The sequence below is a fragment of the Zonotrichia albicollis genome, chromosome 14 (genome assembly GCF_047830755.1).
Source record: "Zonotrichia albicollis isolate bZonAlb1 chromosome 14, bZonAlb1.hap1, whole genome shotgun sequence".
Classification (NCBI taxonomy): Eukaryota; Metazoa; Chordata; class Aves; order Passeriformes; family Passerellidae; genus Zonotrichia; species Zonotrichia albicollis.
In genome coordinates this window covers 5,161,520-5,177,192 of record NC_133832.1, presented here as the reverse complement: position 1 = coordinate 5,177,192, position 15,673 = coordinate 5,161,520, and the positions used below count along the sequence as shown (strand labels likewise).

Here is a 15,673-nt window from a genome sequence, read left to right as displayed (position 1 = left end):
TGGCAGTGCAGGAATCAGGGACAGAGGCAGAGGAGGAGGCAGGGATGGCTCAGTGAGCACTGATCAGTGCTGCAAGGAGCCCCAGCCCTGCTTAGCAGGCAGCTCAGGCAGCACCAGGCAGGAACAGGACAGGCTGTTTTCCCTCCTGCAGCCAGGGAGCACAGGGATGCTTTAACCTCTGCACCACTGCCAGGCTGGGCCCTGAATCACTGCCTGTCCTGACCCACAGGCACGCCAGGAGCTGTGCACAGCACACCTGGGCTTGGCAAGAGCAAGGCAGAAGAGGCTGAATGCAGCAAACCTGAGAGCTGGCTGCCTGCCTCTGCTCCAGGACTGGGGGCGCCTCAGAATGTCACTGTCATATTTTCTGAAAAATCCTCTTTGCCCAAGATTCTTCCCCTGGGAAGCTGAGAAGCCTCAGAGAAAAAGGAAAACAATATTATCTCATTTGCTTCTCCTGTGTTTTGCTGCTTTGGAATGTGATCTGGAGATTGTTTATCCAACATGTGAATTGTTTTTGACTTAATGGCCAATCACAGTCAGGTTGTGTCAGACTCTGAAGAAAGAGTCACTAGTTTTTCATTATTATCTTTTAGCCTTCTGTCTGTACCCTTTCTCGATTCTTTAGTATAGTATAATATAATATAATATAATATAATATAATATAATAATAAATTAGCCTTCTAAGAACATGGAGTCAGATTCATCAATTCCTCCCTTTGTTGAGGGACCCCAAAAACACAAAATCAGAGCTGGGCATTTCCCTCACACTCTGTCACATCCCAGCCAGTAGCTCCCTCCTCACAGCTTTTCCAGCCTTTCCTAGTGCTGGGAAACTGTTGTTTTGATTTTTAAGATTTTTTAGGCTTTCTAATGTTTACATTCTTGCAATGAATTTTTTTATACACTTTCTATAAATAACTTATTGTTTTGCATTCTTTTGTGAAAGAGGAGAAATTTGATAGACTGTTGGTTTTTCCAGTATCATTGGAGAGGTGGCACTTTGTCACAGACATCTTTTATGAAAAATCCTTTCCTTAGGATTTTTCCTCCTGAAAAGCTGAGAGGCCTCAGGAACAAAATGTAAACAATGGTTATCTGCTGCTGTGGAATGCAACAGGTGCATCTGAGATTGGCCCATGTTGGTTGTTTCTAATTGATGGCCAATCACAGTCAGCTGGCTTGGACTCTCTGTCTAAGCCAACAAGCTTTTGTTATCATTCTTTCTTTTTCTATTTTTAGCTAGCCTTCTGATGAAATCCTTTCTTCTATTCTTTTAGTATAGTTTTAATATAATATATATCATAAAACAATAAATCAGCCTTCTGAAACATGGAGTCAGATCCTCATCTCTTCCCTCATCCTCAGACCCCTGTGAACACTGTCACAGCACTTTCACCTTCCAATCCACTGTCACTTTTGGAAATCTATAAATGTTGGAGTCAGAAAATAAATCCCCCTTTTTTACCTTGAGAAGAGCAGTGTGTGCATGTCCTATAATGACAGGGAACACCTGTCTTTTGCTGCTTTTTGCTATTTTTTGCTCAGGAGCAGGCTGCCTGCTTTGCCCCCTTGGCACAGGGGAGCTCCCAGCCTGCCCATCCCCAGGTTGGGGTGCCAGGCTCCCCATCCCAGCCTCTGCCACGGGGAGACATCCCCTGGGCTCCTTGGAAACGCTGCCAGTGGGAGCGGCTGCTCAGTCAGGGAGTGACTCACGGTGCTGGGCGAGGGTGGCACCGGGCTCTGGCTGCCACTCGGCCGCCCAGGGCTGCAGTGACAGTGACACGGGGCACAGAGCCAGGCTGTGCCCGTGGAGTGGCATCTCCTGCAGTGTCAGAACCCAGGACATCCCTCTGGCTGGCCTGTGGGGTGCTGTTCACAGGGGTCCCAAGATGAGGTGAGATGTGGTGGTGTTCACAGGGGTCCCAGGACAAGGGAAGAGAATCCTGACTCCATGTTTCAGAAGGCTGATTTATTATTTTATTACATATAATATACGAAAATGATATATCAAAACTGTACAAAAAGAATAGAAGAAAGGATTTCATCAGAAGGCTACCAAGGAAAGGAATGGAATGATAATAAAATCTTGTGACTGACCAGAGAGCCCAAGCCAGCTGACTGTGATTGGCCATTAATTAAAAACAAACGTGAGACCAATCACAGATGCACCTGTTGCATTCCACAGCAGCAGATAATCAATGTTTACATTTTGTTCCTGAGGCCTCTCAGCTTCTCAGGAGGAAAAATCCTAAGGAAAGGATTTTTCATAAAATATGTCTGTAACAGTCCTGGATGGCTCCAGCCCCTGCCAGGGGGCTCAGAGACCCTGGCACAGAGCCCAAGACCCCTGTGCCTTTGATCTTGACCCATGGAAAAAATTACCAACCTTATATAAGGATTTACATGCCACGAAAGTTTAAGTAGAATAATAGTTTGTCATAGGGTGAAAAATGAATTTTTGAGGTTTTTAGAATGGGGGTTCAGGGTCCCAAGATGGAGGAATTTGGCTGTACCCTGTCCTTCTTTCTCCTTCTTCCTTGCCTCCATGTTCTGGGTGATGGTGGCACTTTTGGATTGGTTTAAGGTAGAAGCTCCCTGTCTAACATAGGTGATAAGTATTGGGAAGTTATGGTAAATAATGTACATGTAGTTTTTAGTATAAAAAGATAACACCACCCCGGGGCAGGCAGTGCCTCTGTCTGACCTGCTGAACAGACCTTGACAGGCCAGAGAAAGAATTTCATAGATAAGAAACAATTACCAACCTTGAGAATGAGAATGGAAGAGTCCTGATTCCATCTTTGACTGCTGGGCTGGGAAAAGAGACTCTAACACATCTGGGGGTCACTGTGAGCAGCAGAATCCCGAGACTGCAGCTGGGGGACAGCCCCATCCCTCCCACCCTGCTCCACTGGGCTGGCAGCTGTAAAAGCACGGCAGAACCAGTCCCAAAAGCTGCTTTTCTGTGCCACCACATCAGGGAGAGAGAAGGAGCAGCCCTGGGAAAGCAGCTCCTGCATAGAGGGACACCCTGTGACCCACTGCACTGGGGCATCTCCTCCCTCCCAGCTTATTTGGGACTAAGGGGAAACTGAGGCACGGGGGGAGGAAAGGACTTGCAGTAGATCACTGAGGCACAGAGGCTCTTCTGCTCCTGCTCATCCCGGGGGAGGCATCCCCCAAAGCACAGCCTAGGCACTCCCCTTTGGAAAGCACCTCCCTGCCTGGCCTCAAAGATAGCACAGGCTCCTCAAAACCCGATGGGATGATAAGCACCTCTTCTGAAAGGGAGCAATTACCACAAAACACTGATTATGCAAATACCTTGGTTACCAAAACGATGTTCCCTGAATTCTGAGTAGGGAAGAAAAGAGCCGTGGAGAAAATTTGTTTAGCCAAGAGCTGCATCACATCTATTTATAGAGATGAGAGGTGGAGAGGGACCTCCCTGGGCAAAGAGGCTTTAGGAGGCCACCACAGCCTGGTGACCATCACATCAGGGACAGAGATGGAGTGTGGCATTTCCCTTTCCTCCCAAAACACTTCAAGACACACTCTTCTTGCAAGGACAAGGAAACTGAGGCACAGAAGCAGAAGGCACTTGGCTAATGAGACCCAGAGTGCAGAGGAGAGGCTGAGGGGCTGCCAGGAGCAGAGCAGGGCACCCCAGTGCTGCCCAGTGCCCTGGGTGGGACAGGAGAGACCGCCCAGAGCTGGAGCAGAGTGTGGAGAGAGGCAACAACAGAGAATGGCACTGGGGGAAAATGCCTCTGTAGGACACCCAGAGTGGGCTGAGACAGCAGCAGCCACAAGGCTGGTGAGAGTAAGGCTCAAGGGGAACCTGTGAGTCTCAATGCACCAGGCAGGGACTGTCTGCCACAGCACATCCTCCCTGGGATGGGGACAGTGGTGTCCCCAGGCCTGGCACCGCTGGCTCGAGAGCAGCAGGGCTCAGTGTGCCACCCTGTCACAGACATTTTTATGGAAAATCCTTTCCTTAGGATTTTTCCTCCTGAGAAGCTGAGAGGCCTCAGGAACAAAATGTAAGCAATGGTTATCTGCTGCTGTGGAATGCAACAGGTGCAGCTGGGATTGGTCTCATGTTGGTTGTTTCTAATTAATGGCCAATCACAGTCAGCTGGCTTGGACTCTCTGTCCGAGCCACAAGCCTTTGTTTTCATTCTTTGCTATTCTATTCTTAGCTAGCCTTCTGATGAAATCCCTTCTTCTATTCTTTTAGTATAGTTTTAATGTAATATATATCCTAAAATAATGAATCAGCCTTCTGAAACATAGAGTCAGATCCTCGTCTCTTCACTCATCCTCAGACCCCTGAGAACACGGTCACACACCCTGCACAGCCCTGGCTGTGCTCTGCTGCCCTGGCCTTGTCCCAGCCTGACCCACTGCCACCATGGGTCTGTTCTGGTGCCACAGGGGTGAGTGTGGCTGCCCCACTGTTGCCACAGGGGTGGTGCCACCCTCGGTGGTGGCACAGGACCCTGACAGCCATTCCAGCTCTGCAAGCAAGGCAGCTTTGGGAGGATCCAGCACTGACCTGCAAGGATGGAGGGTAACACACACACAGACAAGGGCCCTCAGGTAGCACAGCAGGGGTGGCACCATTCACACCTGGCCACCACCCTGTGCTCAGTGCAAGGTGGGACTGAGTGACAGCTGATATGGCACTGCTCTGCCACAACCATACACCTTCCCTGCGTGGGGACAGCTCCTCTCACCGTGCTGCTGGAGCCAGCAGAGCCTGCCATGGGTGTGAGCTGCCAGCACAGCACCCCTGCCCTCAGCAGCAGGCACTCTCCGTGTCCCACTGACGTCACACGGGGAGGAAGGACAGCTCATGACGCAGTGGATGCCAGCAGAGCCAGCCATGAGACGCTGTTTCCTGTCCTGGAGGAGCACAGAAGCCATAAGTCAGCAGGAATGCTCCTTGCACTGATGGCAGGCAGATTTATGGCAGCACAGGCACTGCTGTGCTGTTGCCAGCATCCCCTGCCACAGCTGTGCCAGGAGCAGTGCCCAGTGCCAGTGTGTCCCTGGGCAGCACCCTGCCACTGCTCACCCAGCACTGCAGGGACACCCAGCACCTCATCCAGGCTTCCAGGCAGCTGGGGACCCGTGTTCTGCCCTACTGGAGCAGCAGAGGGGATGCTGGACTGAGCAGACAGACAGACAGACAGACAGACCCTCTGCTCCTGACAGCCTGGCTGTCCCTGCACATGGGATCCTGTGCTCCAGGGCAGCCCCAGCCCTGCAGGATGGCCCTGTCCTCCCTCCCTCTGTCACAGCCCCTCTCTGGGCACCTTCCAGCTCAGCCTGTTTGCAGACAGCCTCGTGCAGCTCTGGCACACATCAGGAGTGTCACAGATAACCTGGTGTCCCCTGCCCAGGAGCTGTGTTCTGCCCTGGGCAGGGTGCCCACCCTGCAGCAGGGAGGAGCCCAGCCCACACCACAACACAGAGGAGCTGTCAAGTCACCCATTTTCCACTTCCAGGGTGGAATATCTGCCTGAGGATCAGGACTTTGCTCATTTGGACCATGACAGCCATTGCCTCTTGAAATCCATCTCTGGATTTGAGTGTCCCAATGACACACCCAGCAGTTTATTCCCATGCACAGGGAGAGATGGAGCTCGCCCCCAGTCTCCCCAGGCAGAGCTTCTCTTCCACAGAAAGCTCTTTGTGGCCTCTGCACTCCTGCAAGGTCAGTAATTGCTCACAACCATGTGTCTGTCAGATTTGTTTTTGATCACCAAAAAACCCAATTCCTCCTTATCTCCCTTGCCATCCTGAGCTGACACCACCTGAGAAGAGACACAAAGTTAAATTCACAGACAAGGTAAGAAAAGCCAGATGTCTCCTGCTTGCAGAGCCACAGCAAACAGCACAGGCACTTCAGAGCTCCCCTGTGACTCCAGTAATCCACCTGCTGCCAGCACAGCTCCTGACTTCTCTCTGTTAGCTCTGACTCTTACTCCTTCCCAAAATCAAGCATCCTGAGCTCTGCTAGGGGCAAGGGGCTTGCTGGAGGTGCCAGCTCAGGACTAACCTCAGTTTGTACCCACTGCACACGGAACAAGGCTGGGCTGCACTGCTCTGCCCTGCTGGGGACCAAGGGACAGCTGACAGTGCCTGCCCTCTCCTCCTTCCCATCCAACACCCCACAGGCTGCTCCTCCTCCTTCCTTCTCCCCAAAATTCCAAGCCCTGCTTCAGCCCAAGGGAGCTGATGTGGAACCTGAACGTGGAACCTTAACAGAGGCAGCACAACATGCACGGAACCTCTGCATGGCTGCACACCAGAGACTGCTCATGGAGACTGTGCACATCTGTCAGGAGGCACTGGAGGTCCAGTCTCCCATGTGGGCAAACTGGACTTGTTCCCAGCTGTCTGTCACACCCCAGACACGCTCACTGCCAAAGGAAGGGCTTAGCTTTGGGCATCAGAGCTCAAATCCTGGCCTCTCAGATTCTCAGGAGGAAAAATCCTAAGGAAAGGATTTTTCATAAAATTGTCTGTGACCCTGGTCCACGTCCCACCAGCACCACATCAGCCTCCAGGGCTCTGAGCAGCAGCAGCAGGGCATTCCCAGCTTGTCCTTGTCAAGGAATGGAGGGAACAACCTCCAAAGAGCTCCATGGGTAGGGACACATTGCTCCAGGTGCCTGTGGACACTGATTTCCCACTGCTCTCCCCACCTGAAGGCAGCACTGGCTGGTAACTCCCAGCACTGAGCAGTTCCTGTGGGAATGCCCCCATTACAGCCCAGAGGGTGCAAGCAACAGCAAAGTGAAGAGAAGGAGATGGATGCTCCAAGGTGCTGCTGACCATGGTGGAAGTGGGCACAGGATTCAAGGGAGCATTGAAATATTGGAAATAAAGAGAGGCAGAGCAAGGAAATATGACCTGAAAGAAGCAGTTAAGCCTCCAGAGAGAAAATGCATGGCATGGATTGAGGCTGGATATGTGCACAGGCAGCCAGACCCACCTGATGCACTCAGTGCCTGTCCCAGGTGAGCAGAGCACTTGTGCAGGCTGTGACACAGCTGAGCAATGCTCAGAGAAGGTGCCAAAGCTGGATGGAGGTCCCAGACACAAACCCTTTGGGGCAGGGACACCTTTTCCCCCCTCTCCATCCTCCCCAGCTGAAGATCTGGCAGGACAGCAACACCCTGCAGGCCATGGCAGCAGAGGGGATCCAGAGCTGTGGCTGTGCCAGCCTCTCCAGCACCTGTGGCACTACTGATGGCAGGAGGACATTGGTGACACCACGCCAGCCGCCCTTCAGTGCTGCTCTTTTCCATAACTCCAATTAATATCATAAACCTCTATCAGGAGTCGTTTCAGCCTCTGAGTTGCTTGGAAACTGTTTGCTGCAGTGACTGACAGCTGCTGCCAGGAGGGCTCAATGCCAGCCCACTCCCCAGGGCTGCCACCACAGAAGCTGGTGGAACAGCCCTGCCCCATTCCCTGGCACGTGCCAGCAGCCAGGGGATCCAGGGATGAGCTGGGAGCAGCCAGGGATGAGAGAGCCTGGAAAGGCTCGAGGGCTGCGAGGCTTTGGTTTAGGACTTGGAGATCCCACAGCTAAGGCTTCAAAATGTTCCCAGCCCGAGGGTAAGGGAGAGTTTCCAGAAAAACATTCATGGGAAAAACGTGCTCAGCCTCACAAGATTTATTTGGCCAAATGTGGACGTTGAATTCGATCATAAAGAAGTCAGAGAGAGGGTTTTGCTTTATGGACAAAGTATTGGTGTGGGCTTAATGGTGAAGTCACTGAGACCTCCATAATACTCTATGAATAATCAGGTATCTCTTCCAATTTATAGTGTACCATAAAGTGCTGCTACAGTTTTGGAGACAGTACTTTTTGTTATACTATAGCAATGACAAAAAGCATATTTTACTATAGGAATGGCAGTGTAAGTATATTTATCCACTGGCCAGAATTCTGTGGTACACTTTCCTATCTAATGGCTGCACAAACATACATACATCCCAGATTTATACCCAGATTTTCCATACATTGCTTTGAAATTTGCATAATATGCGAAAATTCCTGTATAAAATGGAGAAGAGCATGGAGCAGCTCCTGCCAAACCAGCCACTGGAATTCATCACTTCTCTGTCTTACACTGCTCGTGTTTCCCCACAGTGACAGCACCCTGGGGATCCTGGAGCTGCCTTGGGGATCCCCCCTTTAGCTCAGCATTCCCTGGGAGAAGGAAAGCTGAAGGGGAGGTGGATGAGGACCCCAGTGCAGGAATCCCCATGATAAAAACGTGAGGGGAGCAGGTTCTGCCAGTGCTGGTGGAAGGCATCTCCAACACCATCATCCCACCTGACAGCTTCCTCCATCGCCCCAGTGAAGCACTGCCTTTTCTTCTGGAGAAAAAATGTTGTGGAATTACAAGTCTGATTGATATGAATATGTAACAACGCTGCTTTATTAATAGCAGCTGCATTATCAGTTTGCTCCCTGCTATTGGCAGGAGATCTGGGACAATATGTGGTTTGAACACTAAAGAGAAATGCAGCCTGCAAAGGCAGCGAGATCATTTCCTTCCTTTTTCCCTGGAGCTGGCCAGGGTGATGGGGATGCATCCATGGCTCTTCCTGCCTGGGATGGCTCCAGTGTGCATGGTCCTGAACACACCCACAGCCATCTGCACAAGGATTTGTGCTCAGTGCCCCCAGCACAGGCAGCAGACACCCCTCCAAGCCAGGGACCACCAGAGGCAGCTTTAACCTCTGCAAATTGAGGTCACTTGGTGCAGAGCATCATGCAAATCTCCCTGGCACGGGTAATAAACTCCCCTCGCAGTTCGCTTGCCTTACTCCCCCCATCACCACCCTGGAGGCATTAATGAAAACAAGATTACAAAGGAGATTGGATTGGACATATATCTGGTGTGCTATTTTAGCTGTAAATTATGCCAGCTTCATAAAACCCCAACTGTTCTTTCCTGAGATCCTGCATAGATTGGCTGGCTAAGATCAAGCAAGCGGCGCTCGCCGCGGGCAGGCACTGCCTAGAAAAACGCTGAGAGGCTCCAAACAGGAGCAAGATCTTACAGTACTGCATATCCACACACATTTACAGACATGGAAACACAGGCATGACAGCCAAGAACTTCTCATGCCCACTGATCAGCTAAAGGGACACAGCCAGAGGTCTTACAAGCCCCTGCTGCAGGGGCTCGCCTGGCTTTGGCGAGCTGACCCTACAGATCATCTGTGCTGTTTCACTGCCTCTGATCACACTGCTGACACTTCCCTCAGCTCTAGGTAATCCCAGGAGAAAGCAGAACATCAGGCAGCACTGTCCAAAGCAAGGCTGGATGCCAGGTATGGGACATGGAGCTCTGTCACAGAGTGAGTGTGAGTTAGCAGACGTGGTGAGGTGAGCAAGGCTGGCTCTGTGGCAGTCACAGGGCTCCCAGCCCCAGGCTGGGCAATGGGGCTCTGCAGCACCAGGGCAAAACTGCCCCAGCCTGAACTTTGCTACAGCCAAGCCAGCAGGAGGCTTTGCAATTCTTCTCACGAGCATCACTGTAGCTTGGCCGTGCTCCACGACCCTGGAGGACAGAGCAGCCAGGGCTGAGCTGCTCCAGGGAGAGCAGTGGTGCTGCACAGGAGGAAGGACACAGCTCTGCTCACGCCCTGCTCCAGTCCCTGCCCTCTCCTGGCTCCATGCTAGGAAGGCACGGGCAGTGCAGGAGCCTTGGCAAACAGGGCCATGAGCAGTGAACCACGCATGACCTGGCTGCTGCAAGCACTCTGCCACCTCTGAGGGACAAGGGCCACTCTGAGCCCCGAGGGGACAAAGCCCCTCAGCCCATGGGAGCCCTCCTCCACCCACTGGCCATTACCTGGAGGGAGACAGCTCCAGAGCAGCTGCACACCTCGCCTTTCCTGCCACACTCCCATGGCTCCAGCTAGGACACAGAGCTCAGCCAGGTGCCACCACACTCCCCACCCGTGCCAGCTCACAGCCTGCACTGCCAGCTCAGAGCTGGACACAAGGCAATGCCCTCCCTGGCAGGATTGGTCTCATCCATCCTCCTCTCCAGCCAGTCCCTCTGGGTGAGGCTAGAGCAGAGTGAATTTTGCACATCTTTCCCAGGACTCCACATGAAGAATCCCTTCAGGGTCAGAGACCTTTGAGGAGACCACCTAATTTGTGGGCAGACACCTGCACATCTTCTCCAAAGGCAGAGTCCAGAAGCCTCCCTGCAACCACAGAGGCAAAGCAAGCTGTCAGAACCTGCATCACAATGTGTCAGGAAGAAAGGGACACATGTTCAAGAGTGGTCAAGGCAGCACAGTAATGCTGGGCAAATGTGAAAGGCCCATAACCAAAGACCCTGGGGTGCCTCTCCAATGGAGAGCTGCATCTTCCTCACATGGACTCACACGTGTGTCCCCACCTGCAGCAAACCCTCTCTGCACGTTCCTCTGTGCCATTCACCACCAGGAGCTGGCACAGGACCTGCCTGTGTGTGCATGCATCTATTGATACAAACCCAGGCTTCCTGGGCAATCAATAATGCTATTTAAGAGATAAGTCTTGCTATTGACTGGCTGTTGAGCCCAGCTCTTGCTTAATTTGAAAGAGAGGGAGAATGACGAGGGAGCTCTGAAGTGTTCCCAACGTCACCAGGCATCCATGTGCATGCTCAGGCTGTGCAGGCAGGGATGGAGGGGACAGGGATGGAGGGGACAGGGATGGAAGGGTCAGGGATGGAGGGGTCAGGGATGGAGGTATGGCCAGGCAGAAGCACAGTGGTTTTTCCAGAGTGGAGGATCTGTGCACTCTCAGGGAGAAAAGGCCCATCTGTGAATGCGTGTGAGCACTTGCAGTACTGAGCAAAAATCAAATCTGGGCAGGCTGTTCCCTCAGTGCAGCTGTGGCTGCACCACATTTGAGGCTCCTCTACCACCCCACAGCCAGCCATGGTGCTCTGATCATCTCTTCAAGTGGCATGGAAGAGATTCTTGACTGCCAAGTCCTCCAAGGTGGCTCTTGGCCATTATGTCTGTCCTGGCTGTAGAAGTCTGCTCTGGTACATGCAGGGCCTCTCCCAGCCCTCTCCTGGCTCTCCATTTTCAGGGATGACAGGTCTCACCATAACAGGTGAGAGCAGAGGACGAGCAGAGCTCACTCAGCCTCACAGAGGCTGTGCAGCAGCCATCCCTCTCTTCCCTGTGGGGACAGCCAGCCACAAAGATTGTATCCAGCCAGATCAGAGATTTCCTGACCTCCAAGAAGCAGGGAGCTGAGCACACCCCCAGAAGGAGCCACAGAGAAAGAAGGACTCTGTTTTAGGTGGATCAAGTAAAAAAAGGTGTGCTCTTCAACAAGCCAGTGCCCAAGGCCACTGCTTGGATGAGCTGCTTGACTTGATGGTGCCATTTTTCCTTCCACTCTCCCAAGTGCTTCTCCCTGGTGTGGGTCCATGTCTTTGTCCCCTGCTTTCAAAGCTGGAGCAGCCCAGCAGCCTGGGGAGGACACACCCAAACAAGCCCTGCTGATGGAGCAAAAGGCCCCCTTATTTCATCTCCTCTCCCTCCTGCCATTGCACCCTCTGAGACATCACCAGGGATGTCCTGGTGATGTCTCAGAGGAAGGTGGCATCAAAAAGCAGCTCCTCTGTCCTGGCAGAGGAAGGTGGCATCAAAGCACATCTCAGCCTTGGGAGGTGTGGGCTGTTTCCTGCCCCATGGTAGGAGAGATGGGAGCAGCCTTGCTGCCCCAGTGGTGATGGGGGACCCATTCTGTGGAAGAGCCTCAGATGATCTGAGCCTTGCTCCAGGCTAGAAACTCCTCAAGGCAGCGCCCAACTTTACCTTTATCTAAACACTTTTTTCACCGCCAAACCATGGAGCCTGAGTGCTGGAGCTGCCCTGGCAAAGGTCACAGAACTCATGGGCATGAATCAGGAGAGAGGCTTGCTCCTGACATTGTGGGAGGGAGGAAGAACCAGTGCTAAGGCAAAGCTGAGGACTGGAGGCTTTGTCCTTCCCTGTCAGGGTGCAGCCACCAAGCAAATGACAAAAGCATCTTCCTGCTATCCTGGGGCTGGCATTGGGGGTAAAATCCCAGCTTTGCAGATCCATGGGCAGCTCCCAGAGCTCTGCTCAGCCCCAGCACTGCAGGTCAGCTCCCAGGAGCTCAGGTGGTGAACATGAAGGTGGCTGCTGCAAACAGCATCTTCTCTCTCTCAGGGACCTTTGCTGTGCTAGACAGGGCTTCAGTTCCAGTCCAAAGCTCAGACTGCCTTGGTCTGAGGCAGAAACGAGCTCCAAGGCTCACTGCAACCTCACTGCTGTTAACTGCAAGCCTGTGCCTGCCCTGCTGCCTTAGGAAGATTGAGGTCCCTGTCCACCCTAATACATGTGGCACCTCTTCCCTTGCCCAGCTTTATCTCCAGCCCTGCACCCCTTGGTTTGCAAAAGAGTCCGGGCCTGACCCACTTCTGTGCTCCCCACACCTGCCCCTGTGCCAAGGGAATGTGGGTTTGCATCTGCTCCATGGGATCCCAATTCCCTTGAGCTGCCAGAGCTCCCTGGGCAGTGAGTGAGCTGCTGGCAGCAGCACTGGCCCCTGGGGACAACACTGGGACCTCGCAGCAGGACCAGCCACATCAGCTGGGGCTGCAGCAGGGACAGTGCTTGGTGGCAGCAGTGCTGAAGCCCTGGGAAGGGGCAGGCATGCTCCAGCTGCGGGACACTGCTGGCCCAGCGCTGTCCATGGTGGAGCACCCCACCAGCAGCACCCTGAGCCCCCTCATGGCTGGTCCTGCAGCAAGGCTGAAGTTGTGCCTCCCAAGCAGAGCTGCAGCACCGTGGCTGTTGCCATGCCAATCAAGTGGGCAGCTGGCAGGTTGAACTGTCAATCCAGGAGAGCAGCCACGCTCCCCAGCCATGCCAGTGTCCCATGGGGCTGATTTCCCCCACAGGCTCCTGCAGCAGCATCACAGAGCCCGAGGGGCTCAGCTGCTCCAGCACCAAGCACTCCTCCATGCAGGCAGAGCACCCAGAGCCAGTCCCCAGCACCCCAGAGCCCAGCTCCAGCCAGGAGCTGTGGACACACAGGAGCAAAGGCTGTCCTGGTGGCTGTGGTGACAGCCACAGTGCAAGGAGATAGCAGCAAAGGCAGGAGGAAGTTCAGCATCACGGGGGTCCTCAGCCAGCAGCCAGAGTGGGAGGCTGCAGGCTCAGCACAGGCTGGAGCTCCAAGGCACAGGAAATGACCACAGAGGATGTCAGAGCCAAAACCCCCCAATTTTTAATGAAAAAAGCCGGGATGCTGTTTTGTTTGCTGCTCAGGTGCAGCAGGAACTCCTGACTGCAGGACAACATGGATGCCAGCAGCTCGTGGATGGGCATGGAGGGCTGCTAAACCCGGGGAGCATCCTGCCAGGGTCTGTGCCCAGAGCAGGGGCAGTGCCAGCCCTCCCCTGCACTCAGCACCTGCCTCCTCACAAAGGTGGGCCACAGGCTCAGCTTGCCTTGGGCTTCACCCAGAGGCACTCTGCCCTCGAGGCAGTGCCCTCATGGCAGCAGAGGTTCTCACACACAAGAACACACAGCCCAGCTTTTCTCTCCTCCACCTTTCCCTTGTGGACACGGGGAAACTGAGGCACGGGAAGGTTGAAGGTGGCACACAGCCCTCTGGTTGTCATCAGAGAGGAGAAAGGTGAGAATGTTTTCAAACTGCACTTCCTCAAAAGCAAGCCACGTCTCTCTACCAGTTCTGCTGCCGACAAGGAGGAAAACTCATCCCATCCAAATTGCTCTAAAATAGGAAAACGAGGAAAAACAACCAAACCCAAACAAGCCTCAAGCCAGAAGCCAAGTGCGTTTGTCTCTGTTCTTTCAGATCAATCAGCCGCACTTCACGATGGCAACTGCCATGATACCACACTAACAGCGGGAACACTGTCACCCAGGAGCACGCCAAGGTGACCCGAGGGGGAACTGGCGGAGCTCCCTGCCCCGAGCCCACTTTCTGTGCTCAGCCTTCCCTGCCATGGGGTAAAGCCATCTCAGGTATGCCCGGCTGCACCGATCCGCTCCAGCCCTCCGGCCACATTCCTCCTGCCGAGCATCCCGGCGGCTGCACCGAGCCAGGGCCACCGAGGCGGCGGCAGGGACACGGGGCAGGAACGGGGGGACCCCACCACCGGCACCCCGGCCCCGGCTGAAGGCCACAGGCACATCCCCAGCGGACCCCGCGGAGGACGAGACAGCTCCGCTCCAGCGATGGCTCCGGGCATCCCGCGCCCAGGAGCGGGCATCCCTTGCGGGAGCACCGGGACCGAGGAGGTGCCGGGGAGGGGGCGGCAGCTCCCGCCGCTCGCGGTCCCCTCGGTGCCGCCGGAGCATCCCGGGGCAGCCGGCGAACTCCCCCGGCGGGGCGCAGGACCGACGGCCGTCCCCGGGCACGGCCGGCAAGGGCTCACCTGGGCTCCGCCGCCGCCGCTCCCTCAGGAAGCGCCGCGGGCTCGGCGGGCGGGCGGGCAGGGCAGGGCAGGGCTCCCGCAGCCCCCCGCCGCCGCCGCCCCCATGGCCCGCCGCGCTCAGCGCTCGGACGGGGCCCGCCGCCTCTGCTGCTGCCGCTGCCGTCCCGCGGGGCCCGCCCCCGCCATGCCGGCCCGGCCCGGCCCGGCCCGCTGCTCCGTGCCCGCGGCGGCGGCGGCGAGCGCGGTGCGCGGCTCTGCGGGGCGAGGGCGGGCGGCGGCTCGGCGGGGCGGGGCGGGGCGCGGGGCGGGCGGAGGCGGGCGGGCCCCCCCGGGCCGGGGGCTGCGGAGCCCTCACGCCCCCTCCGGGAGCGGCGGGCATCGCCCCCGGGCCCACCGTGGGTATCGCCCCATGGGTATCGCCCCCCGGGCCCCGCCGGCTGCGCACGGACGGGCACGCTCGGCGGGTGCAGGAGGGCCGGGACTCCGCCGGCGGGCACCGCAGGAGCCCCTCGCCCACCCCCTCACTCCCCAGCCCAGCCGCGGCATCGCGCCGGTGTCCCCGGCCGGGTGTCCCCGCTCCGGCACCCCAAAGCCCGCACATCCCGCGCCCCTTCCCGCAGCCCCGTGCCTTCCCCAGCCTGCCCGGCCGCGGCTCCTTCCCCGGGCAGCTCCGGTTTGGGGCGGCCACCGGCCTGCCCTGCGAGCACTGTGGCACTTCTCTTCGGATGCCGCTTGCCATGTTGTCATCGGATCGCTAAACATCATGAAACCCTCCTGCAGTGCCTCGTTAGGTTTCTTGTTAATTACCTTTAGACATTATATGTGGTGTGCAAACAGTCACCTTACTCTTCGTCCCCTGTTCCAAAGGCATGGGATTGTCTGCCTGCCTGTCCATAGGTAACTCCATGGTAACCACTCTCCCAGTCTTGGCGGGGAAAAAATCAACAAAACCTCTTAAGGAAACTACATTATCAATGCATGAAAGGAGGCTTGTGTGCATTTCTTCCAAATAGATTGAGAAGCAAGGGCTGGGAGGTAGGTTACCATGGAATTGAGGAATTCAAGTGCACTATTAGCTGGCTAACATACTCAAGAAAGAATAATTTGCAAGCCACGAATTCCTCCTTTGAAAATATGACTGACTTCCATCATATGACTTTCCACATCTTCCCATTCTATTCTTT

General features: G+C 55.0%; 1 protein-coding gene across 5 annotated transcripts in view; it reads right to left on the bottom strand.

The window, feature by feature from the left end:
- The window catches only part of FRMPD3 (FERM and PDZ domain containing 3), a 65,989-nt gene extending 50,556 nt beyond the window's left edge, over positions 1–15,433 (bottom strand). For 3 of the 5 annotated variants that reach the window (XM_074551759.1, XM_074551762.1, XM_074551763.1), the window contains exon 1: positions 14,490–14,783. The gene's annotated coding sequence lies outside the window, so the exon portion shown is untranslated. Of the gene's footprint in view, positions 1–14,489; positions 14,784–15,296 lie in introns of those variants that run through there. The other 2 variants (XM_074551761.1, XM_074551764.1) reach the window with 1 other exon arrangement.
- Between the last annotated feature and the right edge of the window lie 240 nt (positions 15,434–15,673).